Source organism: Petaurus breviceps, unplaced genomic scaffold, assembly GCF_028583685.1.
Source record: "Petaurus breviceps papuanus isolate PSGF00001 unplaced genomic scaffold, PetGlider_PUasm1.0 90734, whole genome shotgun sequence".
Taxonomy (NCBI): domain Eukaryota; kingdom Metazoa; phylum Chordata; class Mammalia; order Diprotodontia; family Petauridae; genus Petaurus; species Petaurus breviceps.
The window spans coordinates 165,589-182,493 of NW_027187327.1; the positions used below are offsets into that span (position 1 = coordinate 165,589).

Consider the following 16,905-nt stretch of genomic DNA (forward strand, 5'->3'; position numbering starts at 1 on the left):
CCATATAATAAAGAGGATTTGAAGGTGGATTGAAAAAGAGATCTTTAGACAAAAATGTGAGCATCAACTGAAGCCTTTTGTGTTGTGAACAAATGTGCATAGCTTTTTTCTATATCTGTAGATCTTAGGAATTATTTTTGTAATCTGACTTAGGGGATTCTAGACAAGGAAAATCTTTGTACTAATTCATATTGCTGCAAAATTTATAATGTCAAAGAACTACCTGGAATTCTCAAAGGTTGTGACTTCTCCAAGGTCTCACAACCAGAATCTGTCATAAATTAATTTGAATCCAGATCTAGCTGATTCCAGGGCTGGCTTGTTTTATGCTACATTTTATCCATAACACTTGGTGGAGGAGAGCCTGTGCTTCCTAACTGAATTTTTTTTTCCCCATTTCTAACCTAAATCTCTCATGCTTCAGTTTAAGGTAATTTATTCTTGTTCTATCCTTGGCAGAGATATAGAACAGCTGGTCACATTCTCTGCAATAACCTTCACGAGGTTTCCCCTTGGTTCTTCCTTCTCTAATGCAATCATTTTCTACTTGTGCAAGCCAAAGAGCTGTTTCTCAGGAATATTAAGACTATGAGAACATCAGAATGCCATGGAGACAGCCTTCTTTGTCTTCACCAATCTTATCACATCCTTTGGTCACAGAGTTCTTCAAATGGCACCTTCATAATTAATGTCAATCTTCTTGGCATGTAAGCAAGCAAATGTACTTGGGCTTTCCAGATGGAGTGACATCCTCGATGTCAATTAATTTGGGAAATAACAGGAAATGGGGGAGGAAGAGAAGGACTATGGGAGCGGTTACAAATGTACCTCTTCAATTTCCTTCAGAAAGCCTAACTCTGCAAATAAAAAAAAAAAGAGAACTGCCTAAGTAGAATCTGTGGCTTCTGCTGATTTAGAATTTACAGAATCATGCCCTTTCTATATACAACCTAGTCCCTTGAGTACAGCTCTGACATGTTAGAGAAGGCACTTTAGAATAACAAGCTCTATAAAATGATTTCATTTCATACAGTTCATTGTACACGTAACTATGGATGGGAAGCAACTACTTGCCACAATTATAGACTGCTGCTATCCATAGTTTGAAATTCTTTGAAATCATGTCACTTTCTTATAGTTCTATAAATTTTCATATAGAAAAGTGTAGAGAAGATAATGGCACCCGTTGGTAAAACTGATGCTGAGTGACAGCCTTATGGGCTGTGTCATGTCAAATTTTTGCTGTATGTAGTTTTGTTTCAGAACACATGATCTGACCCCCAAAATGCCTGAACCTATATATTGTAATAGATTTCTACTCTAAATATTTAGCAAGCATGTTATCACATTTCTTTTGGAAATATGTGGTTTGATATTAACTTCTAATTGTGCTGTCATTTCTTTGGAGTAATTTTACATAGAAACTGACAGATGAAGCAAGTTACTTGGTAGAGAAATAAAACTGCATTAGGTATCTAGCCATATATAAAGGATGCAATATATAACCTATATAATGTTTAGAGAGCATTTTGTGAACCTGAAAGAACTCTATAAATGCCAGTTATCATCACCATCATCATCATCATCATCACCACCACCACCATCATCATCACCATCACCATCACCATCACCATCACCATCATCATCACCATCATTACCACCACCACCACCACCACCACCACCATCATCATCATCATCATTATAATTATTGTCAGCCTCTAATCACCAGGCTTCTAATCTGGTGCTGACTTCATTACCCTTAGTGTTCTACTGTATTCCTGTTCAGCTCAAACAATATTTATAAAGCAATATGGGGGTCTACTGATAAATGTTTGACAATCAGTCTCTCTGGGGAGAAGAAGGATTGACACACTTTTAAGTTTAATCTGCATTCTTGTCACTTCCTTAGGTCTAAATAATCAATAATAAATCAAGCAGGGGAGGCTAGGTGGCACAGTGAATAGAGCACCGGCCCTGGAGTCAGGAGGACCTGAGTTCAAATCCGGCCTCAGATACTTAACACAAAAACTAGCCATGTGACCTTGGGCAGTCACTTAACCCCAACTGCCCTCCAAAAAGCAAAGCAAAACAAAACAAACCAGTAAATCAAGCCCTGATTTCAACTTATTGCTGATTTCTGAAGTGTAAATGCCTACATTGAAAATTTAACAATTGTCTCTGCAATCCTGTTCCAGCTGACTTCAGCACACCTTTGGCCAAAAGACAAATATATCCTAAGAGAGATGTATTCTAGACCTAGCTATCCAATTCCCTCCCTTTCTAGTTTTTTTTCCATTCCTATAATAACTAATTCTTTATTTCCTAGAAATGTCTCATTTTTTTCTAAAGTGGTAAATAAAATAAAGAATCCAATTAGTGTTCTCAAATTCTACTCTCATCCCTAAAATCAGATTCATCATAGATTACCATCCTGTTAACCTAAGGATATACAACACTGAGTAGTTATGAAAGTTCAGTGTCTGGCAGGCCTTACAGAGACACTCTTTAAATTAAAATATAGAAGTAATTTACAATGCAATTCAAAAAATATTTGCTTAGATTTTTTCTCCTGAAGGCAGGGAAATTTGCATTCAAGTAGGAGATACTTTGTGCTTAAGGGAGACATTCCTTTGTTTATTTATTACATTTTGGCAAGGAAAAGATTTTTTTTGCTTTAAGTATTTTTGTTTATAGAACTTTCAGGAAATTGATATAATTCTCATTCAAGTAGTTAGAAAATATAATCAGCAATCAGCAGACTACAAAGGCTTAAAGTAACTTCCTTTCTCTCTTCTACACTCTGTTCATCCCATTTCTCATTCTGTAATCACCTTTCCCCATTTCCTTTCTATCTTATGTCCCTTCTCCTTCATTTTCTGTCTTATATTAGAGTTTATATTCTCCCAGGGACTTGTTCATAGTTACCAGTAGTGGAAAAATGTGGCTGCCAGAAAATCTACCTTTATTTTTAAAACTAAATAACCTGACAGCCCCTTTATTTACACCATTGTCAGAGATGGCATGGAACATATAAGCCTCTGTTATTTATTTCTGACATTTAATTCTGTTGAACAGTGTGCAAGATGAAAACCAGAAACTGCATGTTGCTAAAAAGACAAATTAATTTCTCTGCAATGTATGGTCCTTTCTTCCCCACTGCTGCACCTCCCCAAAATGAGTTCTTTGAAAATTGTAAAAATGTGACCAGTCTATGTGAAAAATGACCTACTTCTGTGTAGTTGGTCACTTACAGAAAGTTTCTCAGATATGTTACTTTTGACTGTGACCTTCAAGTCCCAATTTTTATGAACATCTTGAGCAGTTTAGCATGATAAATGATATTATAAGAGCTAATTAAATTTGCACAACTTTTTAATAACTTGCCATTTCTGGAAGTTGGCTGCCTCTGTGGTTCATGGATCATCTTTCTCTCATGTTATGCTTGACCTGGGATAAGCATATGTTATGGCCAATGTCTGACATTAACCTGATGATGTTTCACATTCTCCGTGGGGACTATCTACAATAATACAATATACCCACTGTGATGTGCAAACAGTTTAATGCAAAGTCAATGCAAAGAAAAATACGGTAGCACAAGGGAAGGAGTAACAATGTAGTAATTTACAGTCTGGTCATGACTTATTCTTCATGTATCTTCATACCCCCCTCCACCATGACATTAACTAGTAGATTCTGACGTTATTTGTATTAGAAACACATAATAATACACACATATCCTGTTGCTACCTAAGTTGTGAGACAATTGTTCAGGGGAGAGTTGTCACTTAAGTATTGCTATGAAAGCTAATGAAACACACAGAATTATTTTCCATGCACAGAGTAGGTGTCCTGGAAACATGTTGGGTGAATGAATATTTTTCATAATATTATTTTTCTGAACTAAAAACATTTTGTTTTGACTGAACCTGAGATTTCATAGGTATAGAAAGCAGCTGGTGAGAAATTTCTGCAAATACTGGTTAGTACCTGATAAAATCTCTGTTTGCATCTATGTCATGTATCTATTTTGACCTTATCTTGGCAAATGGTGTAAGATATTGATCTATGCCCAATTTTTGCATACTGCTTTCCAGTTTTCCCAACAATTTTTAAAGCGAATAACGAATTCTTAATAGCTTTTATTTAACTGACAGTTATATGTACTGAGTAGTTTAATCTCTTGTCCAGGAATATATGGCCAGAATATGTCAGGGGGAGGACTGATCCCAGCTCTCTCTCTATCCAATATGCCATAATGATTGTAGGAAAAAGAAAAAAAGGTTGTAAGGAACAATTGGGATAGTATTTGTAAATTGCTTAGCACAGTGCCTAGCACATAGTAGATGTTATAAAAATATTAGCATTAATACCAAATGTTAATTTATTTAATTACCAAATGTTAATTTTTTTCTTTCTTCCTCCCCTTCATTCTTTTTTTTTTTCTTTTTGGAGGGGGAAAGTAGGGCAATTGGGGCTAAGTGACTTGTCTAAGGTCACATGGCTAGTACGTGTTAAGTGTCTGAGGCCGGATTTGAACTCAGGTCCTCCTGACTCCAAGGCCGGTGCTCTATTCACTACGCCACCTAGCCACCCTACCTTCCCTTCATTCTTAAAAGGACAATAATAACTTGATAAATACTGAATTATACATAATCATCTATGAGTGAGGACGGCCCATAGTTCTGTATCCCCAGATCCCCACAGCACCATGTCACATGAAAAAAATGATTCCTGACCAATCAACAACCATTTATTAAGCACCAATTACATGCTGAGACAGCTAGCACAGTGGACAGAATGCCAGTCCTGGAGTTAGGGGAATCTGAGTTCAAATTCACCTTTAGACATTTATTAGCTGTATGACCCTGGGCAAGTTACTTTATTTACCTCATCTGTAAAAAGATTTAGAGAAGGAAATAGCAAACCACTTCAATATCTTTGCCAAGAATACCCCAAATAGGGTCATGAAGAGTCGGAGACAACTGAAAAATGACTGAACACCACCAACAAAAACTACATGCCAGGCACTATATTGATCTTTGGGAAAACAAAGTCAGAAATGAAACACTGCTTGCCTTCAAGGAGCTTACATTTTACTGAAGGAGACAACATATACACAGAAAAAATACAAAGTAAATAAAGGTAATTGGGAAGAGGGCACACTAGCTCTAGGTGAGGATCAGGAAAACTTTTATAGCAGGTGGTATTTGAACTGAAATTTGAAGGAAATTAAGTATTCTAAACAGAAGAGATGAGGAGTGAGTGTGTTACAGGCACAGGGTGCAACCTCCATGGAGATGGGATTGTGAGGAACAGAAAGAAGACTGGATTAATATATATAAAGGGAGTAATGTATAATAAGACTGGAAAGGTATGTTAGATCAGACTGTGAAAGACTTTAAATGCTCAACAGAATTTTATATTTAATCTTAAAGGTAGAGAACCACTGTAGGTTATTGAGCAGGGAAGGGGAGGGAGGGATCCATCAAAGGGAGCTAACTGACATAATTTCTCTGCTCAGTTTCTTCTATGTCACGAAAGCATTTTCCAATAGTTTTAGTAAACTAGACATATTTTAGGATGGACAGAAATATGAATGCAGATTAATCAACTAGTTTGTTTTCAACCCCCAACTGTATTTTAATACCTGAAACATGAAGGAAGTTAATTGTAGCTATACACATCTCTTTCATTCAGTAAGGAATCTACCTCATGAGGATCAAGAAATAGGAAACTGGCATGTCTAGCCAATAAGGTCTCTGAATAGAAGCAGACAGGCCAGCTTCCCACATAGCTTTTTCAGCAAAAACCTAAAAATGGCATCAGGACAAAGAATGATCAAGTAATCTAATGAGAAAATATAATAAATGACTTATTCTACTCCAGAACTTCACAAAAAGTCATTCAGAAACCCACAAACAATAGGTAAAAGCCTTTTCCAGAAGATATACTCCCAGCAGAGGTCAAAAGTTGGAAAGCTGACTATGAGCAGAGATCCTTGTAACTTGCAGAACTCTACATTTAAAAGCAGCTAGAGTGGAGAGTTACCCTGAGAAAACCCCAAGGTAGTCAGAAGACCTTGGTGGGGAGTGCCTTCTAAGTGTTCAAGAGTGGTGACCAGTATTGTCATAGCATTGTTCAGATTAGGATACTACAAGTCTTAGGACTTCAAAAATCCTAGTAATTTATTCTTAGATGCCATAGATGGATCTGAAGATCTAGTTCTATGAACCTTAAACATCTGGAAGGAGGGCTAACCCTGGGAGGTGGAGGTCAGGACTGGACTCAGGTGATCCAAATCAAGACCAAGATAGGTTGACTGACTCACTCAAAAGCATAGCAAAAGCTGGTTCTGACACAAAGCTCTGGTTCATGAACTGAGACTGGAGAGGTAAGAAAACCTAAGGCATTACAAATCAATAAAAAGAAATATAATAGATCCAGAGATACCCCAAAATCAAACCTAGAAGAAGAGACTAACTCCATTACAACTGACAGAGACTCATAGGGAAAGAAAGGATTTTCAATAAAAATGACATGAATACCTAAAAGAAATGAAGCAAGAGACAAAAAAAAGATAAGATCTGAAGGAAAGAACTAAAATGAGAATCAGTAGTTTAGAAGACAAAGAATAATCCTTACCCAAATAACAGATTAACTAAAAATTACAACAGACCAAACAGAAATCCATGAGACAACAAGAAATGTTACCTTTATTTGGGGCTTTCTTTCCTGATTCCAACTTGTATTTGTGGGTCAGTTACCCAGTATATAGGGGTCTATATCTCCCATCCAGGTTTTAGGAGTAATCCAGAGGTTTGGTGGATTCTTGTACTATTGCTCATAAGCCACCATCCAGTGTGTATCCCACAATATCAATCGTTAGTTAATATCTCTCTGATATTATCTATAACTAACATGAGTTAGCTTTTATAAAGGGATACTTATTGAAGAGATATGATAAATGATGATCTTGTTGATTTTAGAAAAACATGGATAGACTTGCATGAAATAATGAAGAGTAAAAAAAGTAGAACCAAGAGAGCATTGTGTACAGTAACAGCAATATTTTTTTTAAGAATAACTTTGAGTGACTAGGTAATTTTGACTATTATAAATACCTGAATTAACTACAAAGGACATAGGAAGGAAGATGCTATGGGCATCCAGAGAAAGAACTGACCAATAGAAGTATGTATAGAATGACTTTACACACACACACACACACACACACACACACACACACACACACACACACACAAGAGTAGCCATGGGGGGAGGGAAGAAAATAAAGGAAAAAAAGAAATTTACATGCTAAATTTATTATATATTTAAAAGGAATAGCAAGTTATACATAATAGATTTGCAGTTTCATGTGCAGTCATCTTTTTATTTTTCTATATGATGGAAATGCTTATTTTTTCATAAATTAAAAATAAAATGAATATATTTTTTTTAAAAGGGGAAAGGATATGATAAGAACCAGGCACAAAAATTACCTAAACTGGAGCTCATTCTTCTTCATTCCTTAGTCCCTGGGGAAAGTTAACTCATAAAGATATATGCAGCCTAATACTTTTTTTGGGGGGGGAGTGGGTGGGTAGGGGAATACTTTAACTGCAGCAGTTGTGCTAAGACATTAGATCATGCAATTGACTTCTTCTTTGTACTTCATTCCTGTTCTGACCCTAAAGTTTTGTCCACTGTACCCAGTGCTATCTTTTTTTTTTTTTAAGTGAGAAAACTATACTTCAGCTTGCAATCAGAGTTCATCAGATCTTTCTCTGGAGGTGGATAGCATTTTTCATTATGAGGCCTTTGGAATTTTCTTGGATCATTGTATTGATTGGAGCAGCTAAGTCTTTCAAAGTTGATGGACATTACAATATTGCTTTTACAGTGTACAATCATCTCCTGCTTCTCCATTGCTCTCTTTATTTTAGAGCAAGAGTGATTCTTTTCCTGGTGTGTATCTTGTGCTTCCTCTCAGTTCAAAAAGGTACTCATGATTAAAATTAAACTCCTTGGATCCCTGTGGACTGTAACCAAGGGGGACCTTTTAAACTGAATTTTGTTTACTAGCTCTCTTCCCTCCTGCTTTTCTGTAGCTGATGGAGGTTAGAATTAACTCTTTTGGCCTCGGAGAACTCCAGTCGGTCATTCTATTTCTTTGGGTTTGTATTCTTGCAATGTGCCCTGGCTGCTACCAAGGACCTGGCATGAAGCTTACAAAAACAATGCTAATATGTTCCATTTTGAGAGAGCTTCTGAGAATCACAGCTGTAAAAGCCACTCTGGAGAGCGTGTAGCTTCATCTCCTAACAAACTGTCATTCTTAGAATCTGGGTTGCCTTCAGAAATCCAGCTCATTATCCAGAGATGTGAGAACTCTTGATTGACCTGTTCTCTTTTTGCGGCTAATAGAACTGTCAGTTCTATTGTCACTCAACCATCACCTGGAGTACCAATATAATAAAAGCCTTGAAGGTAATACAGGAAGTGGAGCATCCCAAGGGCATAACCTTCTCAAAATGATGTTGCTTCGGGAAACCAAGTACTCTACTTCAAAGTTGTCTGAAACTGTAAGGAAAGGGGAGTGGACGTGATACAATCTTTTGGTTTAGTTTTGTTTCTTTTTGTCAATAGAAGGCTTTTCCCTCTCTCTGCTTATTTACATCCTTTGATTCTATGAAAGGGAAAATTCAAATTATATGAGAGGGATTCCAGTGTTAGAAGAAAAGAATGTGTGTCTATGGTAGGCACTTTTGGGTAGTTGCAGGGGATAAACTGGTCATGGAAGTTGTTGTATGAAAGTTGTATGCTTGACTAGTGGGAAACTTAGACAGACTAGGAAAAAAGCTGTAACAAACAGCTATAGATCAAAAATCATTCTCATTTTGTATCCCATTTTCATCTCTATCACTTTCCTGGCCTAAGGTAGTGAATAGTAAAATCACTGAACTTTTGGCAGTAGAAAGGACTATAGATATCTAGTCCATTTCCCTCTGCTATACTTCCATGACAAATGGTCATATAGATTTTTTTTTTTATAGATACCTCTGGTGTGATGGTACTCACTGCCTCCCAAGGCAATCCTTTTCATTGTTGGATATGTCTATTCATTAAGAAACTCATTGCTATAATGAATCAAAATCTGCCTTCTTGTAACTTCTATCTTTTGGTTTCAGTCCTGAGTTACGAAGATTAAGTCTAATCCCTGTCCATGTGACAATCCTTCAGATACTTGAAGACAGCAAACATGATCTTTTTCCTCCAGGCTAAATACTCCCATTTCCTTCAATCATTCATCACTTCATGCTTTAGAATCTTTCTACCATCCCACACTTGTATGTATAAGATGAGAATTGGTCTCCAGCTTTGATCGATGAGAACCTAGTCCCTAACATGACATGCATTATTGCAGTAAGGTTACTCCATTTTTATGGCAACTGATTTCCTTTTTAAGGCAAGTAGTGTTTATTTTTTCAGGGATGGAGAAGAAAGGGTTCCAAAAAGAAAAGAAGAACATTTAGGGATAGAAATTTATGTTAATTCAATATCCATGAAACATGACTATGTGTCAGAGAAGTATGCTGAGATGCTAAAGTCATGATCCTTGAATCTAGCATTTATTATGCAACACATTTGTGATTTTATAAAATCTGTTTTTGTTTTGATTACACTACAGCTGACTTATTGTGTCCAATTACATTGTAAATATTATATGCTATGGAAATATATTTCATATGTCCTGACGAAAGTCCAAATGTAACTAATATCTATATATAGGTGGACAATTATCAAATTCATTAACTAGAAATCTGTGAACACTTCTCTTGTTAACTCTAAAAATTTGTTTAAATGTCATTTGCTTTCTTTAAACTTCTAAATACTGCTAGAGAATGAATGTGTTTTACATCCCACACCTCAAATTTTGCAGAAAAATCTCAAACTCAGAATTTGTTTCCCACCTACACTTGTTATCAAGGCACAAGTCCTTTCCAAAAATCAATAAATTGTCATCTTTCCCAACAAAAACTTAAACAGAACCTGGATCTATGAAGTTGTGTATTGCTTTTCCTTCCTGCTCAGTTTTAATGATAATCATCATTAAGATCCTATGATAAGAATATCTCTTCATGGTTTATAAAGTATTTTCTTCACATCAACCCTTGGAAGGAGGTGGTATAAATATTACTACCTTCATTCTACAGATGAAGAAACTTAGACTCAGAGATATTAAGGTAACCTAGAATCACATGGTGGGGACACAAAACCAGGTGTTTTGACCTCAAATCCATTGCTCTTTCCAGCATTCTATATTACCTCTACTATTTGGAGACCAATTTTATTTTATGTGTGTCTGGTTTCCACTCCTTCTTTTTCCATAAGTGTATAGTAAGCTACTTTTAGGCTAAAATTTTGTTTTTATTAAAGTTTTTTTTTCATTTTTACTTTATTTTTTCTATTACTAAGCATTTGTTCTCCCCCCTCAAATTCCTCCCCCGGGGGAAAAATGTATTTCATAAGCATAGTCTAGGAAAACATATTCCCATATTAGTTATGTCCAAAAAGGAATTTCTTATTCTGAATATAAGTCCATTATTATCTTTGTCAGAAGGTAGGGCCTCAAGGGCGATCATTTAGGTGATAAGAGTTCTTAAGGAGTTCAAAACAGTTTGTTTTATAGCGTTGACATTATAGAATACATTGTTCCTCTGGTTCCGTTCCTTCACTCTGCATCAGTTCATAGAAGTCTTTCCCTGTCTTTTTGAAGATATTTTCTTCATTTCTTATAACAAATTTGTATTCCATTGCATTCCTATAACCCAAATTGGCTAACCATTTCCTGATTGATGAGTTTCCTCCAAGTTTCCAGTTTTTTGCTGGTACAAAAAGAGTTTCTGTAAATATCTTTGTATCTATAAGAGTACATTTTCCTTTTTTTTTTTTTTAACTGTTTGGAGGCATAGACCTAGCAGTGGTGTAGTTGGGTAAGAGAGCAGGCATTTTGTTTTAAGCAATTTTCTGTGTATAATTCCAAATTTGCTTTCCAGAATAGGTAGACCTATTCAAAGCTCTACTAGCAGTGCATGAATGTGCCTGTTTTCCCATGGCCCCTCCAACATCTGCTATTTTTCTTGGTCATCTTTTCCAATTGGATGGGTACAAGATAGAACCTCAGGATTGCTTTAATTTGTGTTTTCCTAATTATTAATGATTTGGAACATTTTTTATATAACTATAGATAACCTGGCTTTCTTCCCGTGAGAAGTGACAGCTCATATCCTTAGGGAATTTCTCTTATTCTTATAAATTTTAATTAGTTTTTCATATCTTAAGAATGAGACCTTTATCAGAGAAACTTGTTTCAAGGTGTTTTTTTCTCCCCAGTTAATTGTTTCCCTTTTAATCTTAGCTATGTTGGACTCATTTCTGCAAAGCTTTTAAATTTTATGTAATTAAAATGATCCATTTTATCTTCTATGATCCTCTCTGTCCCTTCTTTGGTCATAAACCCTTCCCGCATCCATAGGTCTGATAGGTAATTTTTTTCTTTAATTTGTTCATTATATGAACTTTTATATCTAGGTCACATTTCCATTTGGAACTTTCCTTGGTATGAGGAATAATGTGTTGGTCTAAATTGAATTTCTTCCAGCCTGCTAAAGACTTTATATTTAGAATCATACTGTGTCACACTGTGGGAGTACAGAAAAGTGTAATGGTGTTGAAATGAGATACCTTTTCCTTGTAAACTCTATTCATATAGGATAGGGAGGCAGTGTGGCGCATGAAAAGAACAGTGAAGTGGGAGTCTGAAGACTTGAATTCTAATCCCCATTTTGCCATTAGCTGATCGGGTGACGTTAGGTCTGTCATTCAGTGTCTTTGATCTTAATTATCTTGTTTGCAAAATGGAAGAGATGGACTGGAAGATGTCTATGATTTGTCTTAGCTCTAACATTTTTTTTTAGAAACACAAAAGAGATATTGCCAAAAGGTTTTGTATTTATATTTTCCTTAGGTGCAGCAGGTCTGTCACTCTCTCTTTGCCATGGTAGATTCAAAAGTAGTCTTTAGAGGAGTCATTTGGTTGCTGATCATGTAAGATGGCCATCTGCTGTAAATGTATTCACTGGAAAGTTTCAGGTTGTCCCTGTGGATCAGGGATCCTTAAGATGTATGATTCCTGCCAACAGCAGACGGGCTGCACCTGGTTGCTACACTGACAGGTCTAACATTCCCCTCATGGGTCTTTGTTGCAAAACCTCCTTGGCTCATTACCTGACATTGTTGGTGGACTATTTTAACTCACAAGATCTTCTCCTGTGGGCTTCAATGCATCCCATTGGGACTTGCCATGAGAAGAAAGCATTAAAAGTAACGTTGGGACAGTGAAAAGGCAAAGTGAAGTCTTCATGTGGGGTTATAATTACAGCAATTACCTAAAGCCTCAGGGTAATTATGAAAGGAATATTAATTTTTAGCTACTCACATTTTGTTTTTAGGGCTGGGAGAAATGCCACCTCCTGGTCTTCCAAGTCTGTGGTTCAGCAAATGAGTATGAGTCCTGCCTACAGGTTAGGAAATAAATAAGAAAAGGGGAAAATCCATTTTCAATGATGACTCCTATTTGGCCAAGCTAATTGAAATTTGTGGCCCTGAAGGGTCATTTTATGTGGAAGTGCCAACTGGCATCTAATTATGGTGGCCCTGTTTTCCTCCAAAAAACACTCTGATCCGTGCCCCACCCCCAAACCATTCCACACAGATGTAAATTACAGGAGCAATTAAAGCAGACTCCAATAGATGTAATCACAGCAGAATTAAATAGAGTTAATAGGCTGGCTGAAAACTCAGAATTTGAACATGTTGATTCTAGCTGTCCTCATGGTGTGAGTAATAGGCTTGGTAGAGCCAAACCTAACTTAGGCTAAACACCTGCACACTTAAAAGGATGGACTTGATTTTCATTGTGTGGGTTCAGTTTGGCTTAGTTGCTTTCAAAGGATAAATAACCTTCTGGCACATCAAGTATCAATATTCCCTTTATTAAAAATGAGGTGACTCAAGATCACATTAAAGTCTATTGAAACGCTATCTGTTCCCAAGCCAGCAATAATAATGATGGTATTAGCACCATTTATTCAACATTTGGCACTCAAACAATGGAACACAATAGAAAGAACTAAAATAATGCCACTATTTTGACCTTCATTGAAGTCCTCTGTGGACTCATCAAAGCATGAAAGTAACAATGGGTTCTTAAAGGGCATGACAACAGAATAACCTCTTCTAGGTCCTACCAATTTGGGAAGTCCAGCAATATGCAATAATTCAGTGTTTAGCTGTGTCCGACTCTTTGTGAGCCCATTTGGCATTTTCTTGGCAAAGATACTGGAGTGGCTTTTCATCATTTCCTTCTCCAGATCATTTTATAGATGAGGAAACTGAGGCAAACAGGGTCAAATGACTAACCCAGGGTCACACAGCTAGTAAGTTTCTGAGACCAGATTTGCATTCAGGAAAAGGAGTCTCTGATTCCAGACCTGGTAGTCTATCCACTTTGCTACCTAGTTGCCCTAAGTAGCTAACATTAATTTATATAACACTTTAAGACTTGAAAATTACTTTACACATATTGTCTTATTTGATTCTCACAACCTGTAAAATAAGTGCTATTATTATCCCCATTTAATAGAAACTGAATCTAGGAGAGGTTAATTGACTTGTTCAGGGTCACACAGCTAGTAGGAATCTGAGGAGGTATCTGAGAGGACAGTGACTCTGGGTAAGAAATTTCCTGAAGGATGGATGTGACTCTGTCATGTCTTAGGATTGTCACCTTCTTTTTTTTTTTTAAAAGCAATTGGGGTTAAGTAACTTGCTCAAGGTTACACAGCCAGTTATTTTGTGTGGGTGCCAAGTATCTGAGGTCGGAACCAATCCCAGGTCTCCCTACTCCGGGGCCAGCGCTCTTACTCACTGCACCACCTGGCTGCCCCAATTGTCACCTTCTTTAGATTGGCTTTTTGTACCCCATAACATCTGAAGCAACCAAATTCTGAGGACTAACCTTTTAAAGGGAAACTATCCCAGCTTACGTAAAATAGATGCTATTCCTAACATATCATTCTAGTCACATACTTATTTATTTGCATATATGGGCTTTGTGATAGGACCCAGAAAATCTGAAATGAGATTGAAAGTAAAAAAATAGGGTATAGGCACAGATATATAACAGATCTAAGGAAGTACTGAGGAGCTGGGGATCAGTGTTGTTACCACAATTGGAAGGAAGGAAGGAAAGAAAGAAAGAAAGAAAGAAAGAAAGAAAGAAAGAAAGAAAGAAAGAAAGAAAGAGAAAGAAAGAAAGAAAGGAAGGAAGAGAGAAAGAAAAGAGGGAGGGAGGAAGGAGGCATAAAGGGATAGGAGAGGGAGAAAAGGAAGGAATGAAGGAGGAAGGGAAAAAAGAAATAAGGGAAGAAGGAAGGAAAGAAAATATTAACTAAGTACCTACAATGTACTAGGCATTGTGCCAAGTGCTTCATTAGCATTAGCTCATTTGAATCTCAAAACAACTTTGAGAAGTAGGTGTTATTATCACCTCCATTTTTTTGGAGGGGCAATTGGGGTTAAGTGACTTGCCCAAGGTCACACGGCTAGTTTTTGTGTTAAGTGTCCGAGGCTGGATTTGAACTCAGGTCCTCCTGACTCCAGGGCCAGTGCTCTATTCACTGCATCACCTAGCTGCTCCTATCACCTCCATTTTACAGTTGAGGAAACTAAGGTAGACAAAGGTTAAACAATTTGCCCAGAGTCAAGTTAGTAAGTGTTGAAGTCAGATTTAGATTCTGATCTTCCTGACTCCAGGCCATGTAGTAATAGGAGAGCTGAGCTAGTGGATAAGAGCAGCAGCATATAATACTAACAGGTCTACTGAGAGTGCCAGATTCTTTTCTATATCTTTCTTCAGGTGGCAGAACAAAAGTGGAGCTAGAACTATGAGATGGGTATTATGGCTTGGTCCACTATGTTGTGGTTGAAGAGCTTTTTCTCTCCAAAGGGAGGCAGAAAGTGGGAGACAGTCAGGTAGCTGAGACATCTTTATGACAAAAAGGGCAGCTCTCTAGGGTGACATTTGTGTGGTCCATTATCTATATTAGTTCATGTTTCTCCATGTTGTATATGTCCTTGTAGAGGTCTTGTATACCAGACTAGGCTCGAAGATGCTCAGGGTCTAGGGTCCAGGAATTATACTCAACAAGATCCTCTACAAATACATCCTTAATGAAATCTTCAGTTGTACTTTTCTCAAAGTGGTGGCACCCTGGCACTTAGAGGTCATAAACTATGATGGAGGTAGATCCAGAAGCTGGAAGCCAGGTGGGTATCCTGGAATACATAAATACTGGAGGCTGGATAAAGGAGTTACTCAAGGATTTGGGCATGGAATGGGGTATAAGGTAAAGCAGCATTCCAGCCCAAACAGTCAGAGACCAGTGCTTCTTAGTGTACTTCACTGATCCATCCTCTTCTTCTCACCTCCCAAATATGGGTGTCTCCCAATGCTCTGCTTTGGCCCTCTTCTCTTTCCTCTCTACTGTTTCCTTCTGTGATCTCTTTCATTCCCATGGCTTCAATGATCACTTCAATGCAATGATCCAGATCTGCATCTCTAGGCTTAACCTCTCCACTCAACTACAAGTCAGCTATCTGCTTGAAATCTCTTTTTCAATCATGCTTCATCTATTTTCATATCCTGGAACTTCCTTCCAATATGCCAACTCCCTTCTCCCACTGGTAAGTTCCTTTCAAGGTTTCCATTTTGAGGAAAGACTCAGGTGGCACGTGCTTCATTCTCTTTCCAGTTTTGCCTCTCCAGACTATGCCATCATGCTACTACACGAGTACCTTTTCCTCCACCACTTTTCAGCTTTCTTTTATGTGTGTTTTCCCCCCGTAGAATATCAGCTCCTCGAGGACAGGGACTGGCCCTTCTTTTTGCTTGTATTTGTATCCCCAGTCCTTAAGCACAGTGCCTAGCATAAAGTTAAGCACTTAATAGATGTTTATTGACTAGTCTGTTAGCTGGGAGGTCTTGACAAGTCACTTAATATTTTTTTTTCAGTTTCCTCATATCTGAAACAAAGGTTTGACTAGATTACAACCAAAGTCCCTTCTGGATTCAATATTCTTTTAAAAAATTTTTTATTCAAAAAATTTTTAAAATTTACTTTTAGTTTACAACATTCAGCTCTGCAATCCCTTGATTTCCAAATTTTCTCCCCCTCCTCTTCCACTCTTCCCCCCATGGTGGCATGAAATCAGATATAGATTCTACAGATATCTTCACATTAAACATTAGTCAAGTTGTAAAGAAGAATCATAACCAATGGAATGAACAATGAGAAAGGAAGGAAAGAAAACAAAACACGAGAGAGCAAGTAGTTTGCTTCAATCTGCATTCAGACTCTAGTTCTTTCTCTGGATGCAGATATCCCTTTCCATCACGAGTCTTTTGGAGTTGTCTTATAACTTTACATTGCTGAGAGGAGCCCAGGCTATCAAAGTTAGTTGTCACAGATAAGATGTGTCTGTAATTATGTACAAAGTTCTCCTACTCGCTATGACTTATAGCTCCAAATCTATGAGCCTGATTACAACCAGAAGTTGATGTGGCCAAAACTGAGGCAGCATGACATGGTGGATAAAGAGCCAGCCTCAAAGCCAGGAAGACCTGGATTCAAATTCTGCCTGTTATACACAGTGTCTGTGTGGCTCTGGGCAAGTCACTTAACCTCTTAGTGCTATAGGCAATTCTCAAAGGTACAAAATGGCATCGGTAGAGGAAGTTTCCTTTCTTTGGAATTCCCTGTACCAATGAAATCACAAATC

The 16,905-nt window shown here is 37.3% G+C and overlaps 1 long non-coding RNA gene across 1 annotated transcript in view; it reads right to left on the bottom strand.

Annotated features, from left to right (window-relative positions):
* The window catches only part of LOC138145288 (uncharacterized), a 67,306-nt gene that overhangs the window by 21,965 nt on the left and 28,436 nt on the right, over nucleotides 1–16,905 (bottom strand). The window contains exon 3 of the long non-coding RNA XR_011164172.1: nucleotides 12,503–12,581. This is a non-coding gene — a long non-coding RNA (uncharacterized lncRNA). The remainder of the gene's footprint in view (nucleotides 1–12,502; nucleotides 12,582–16,905) is intronic.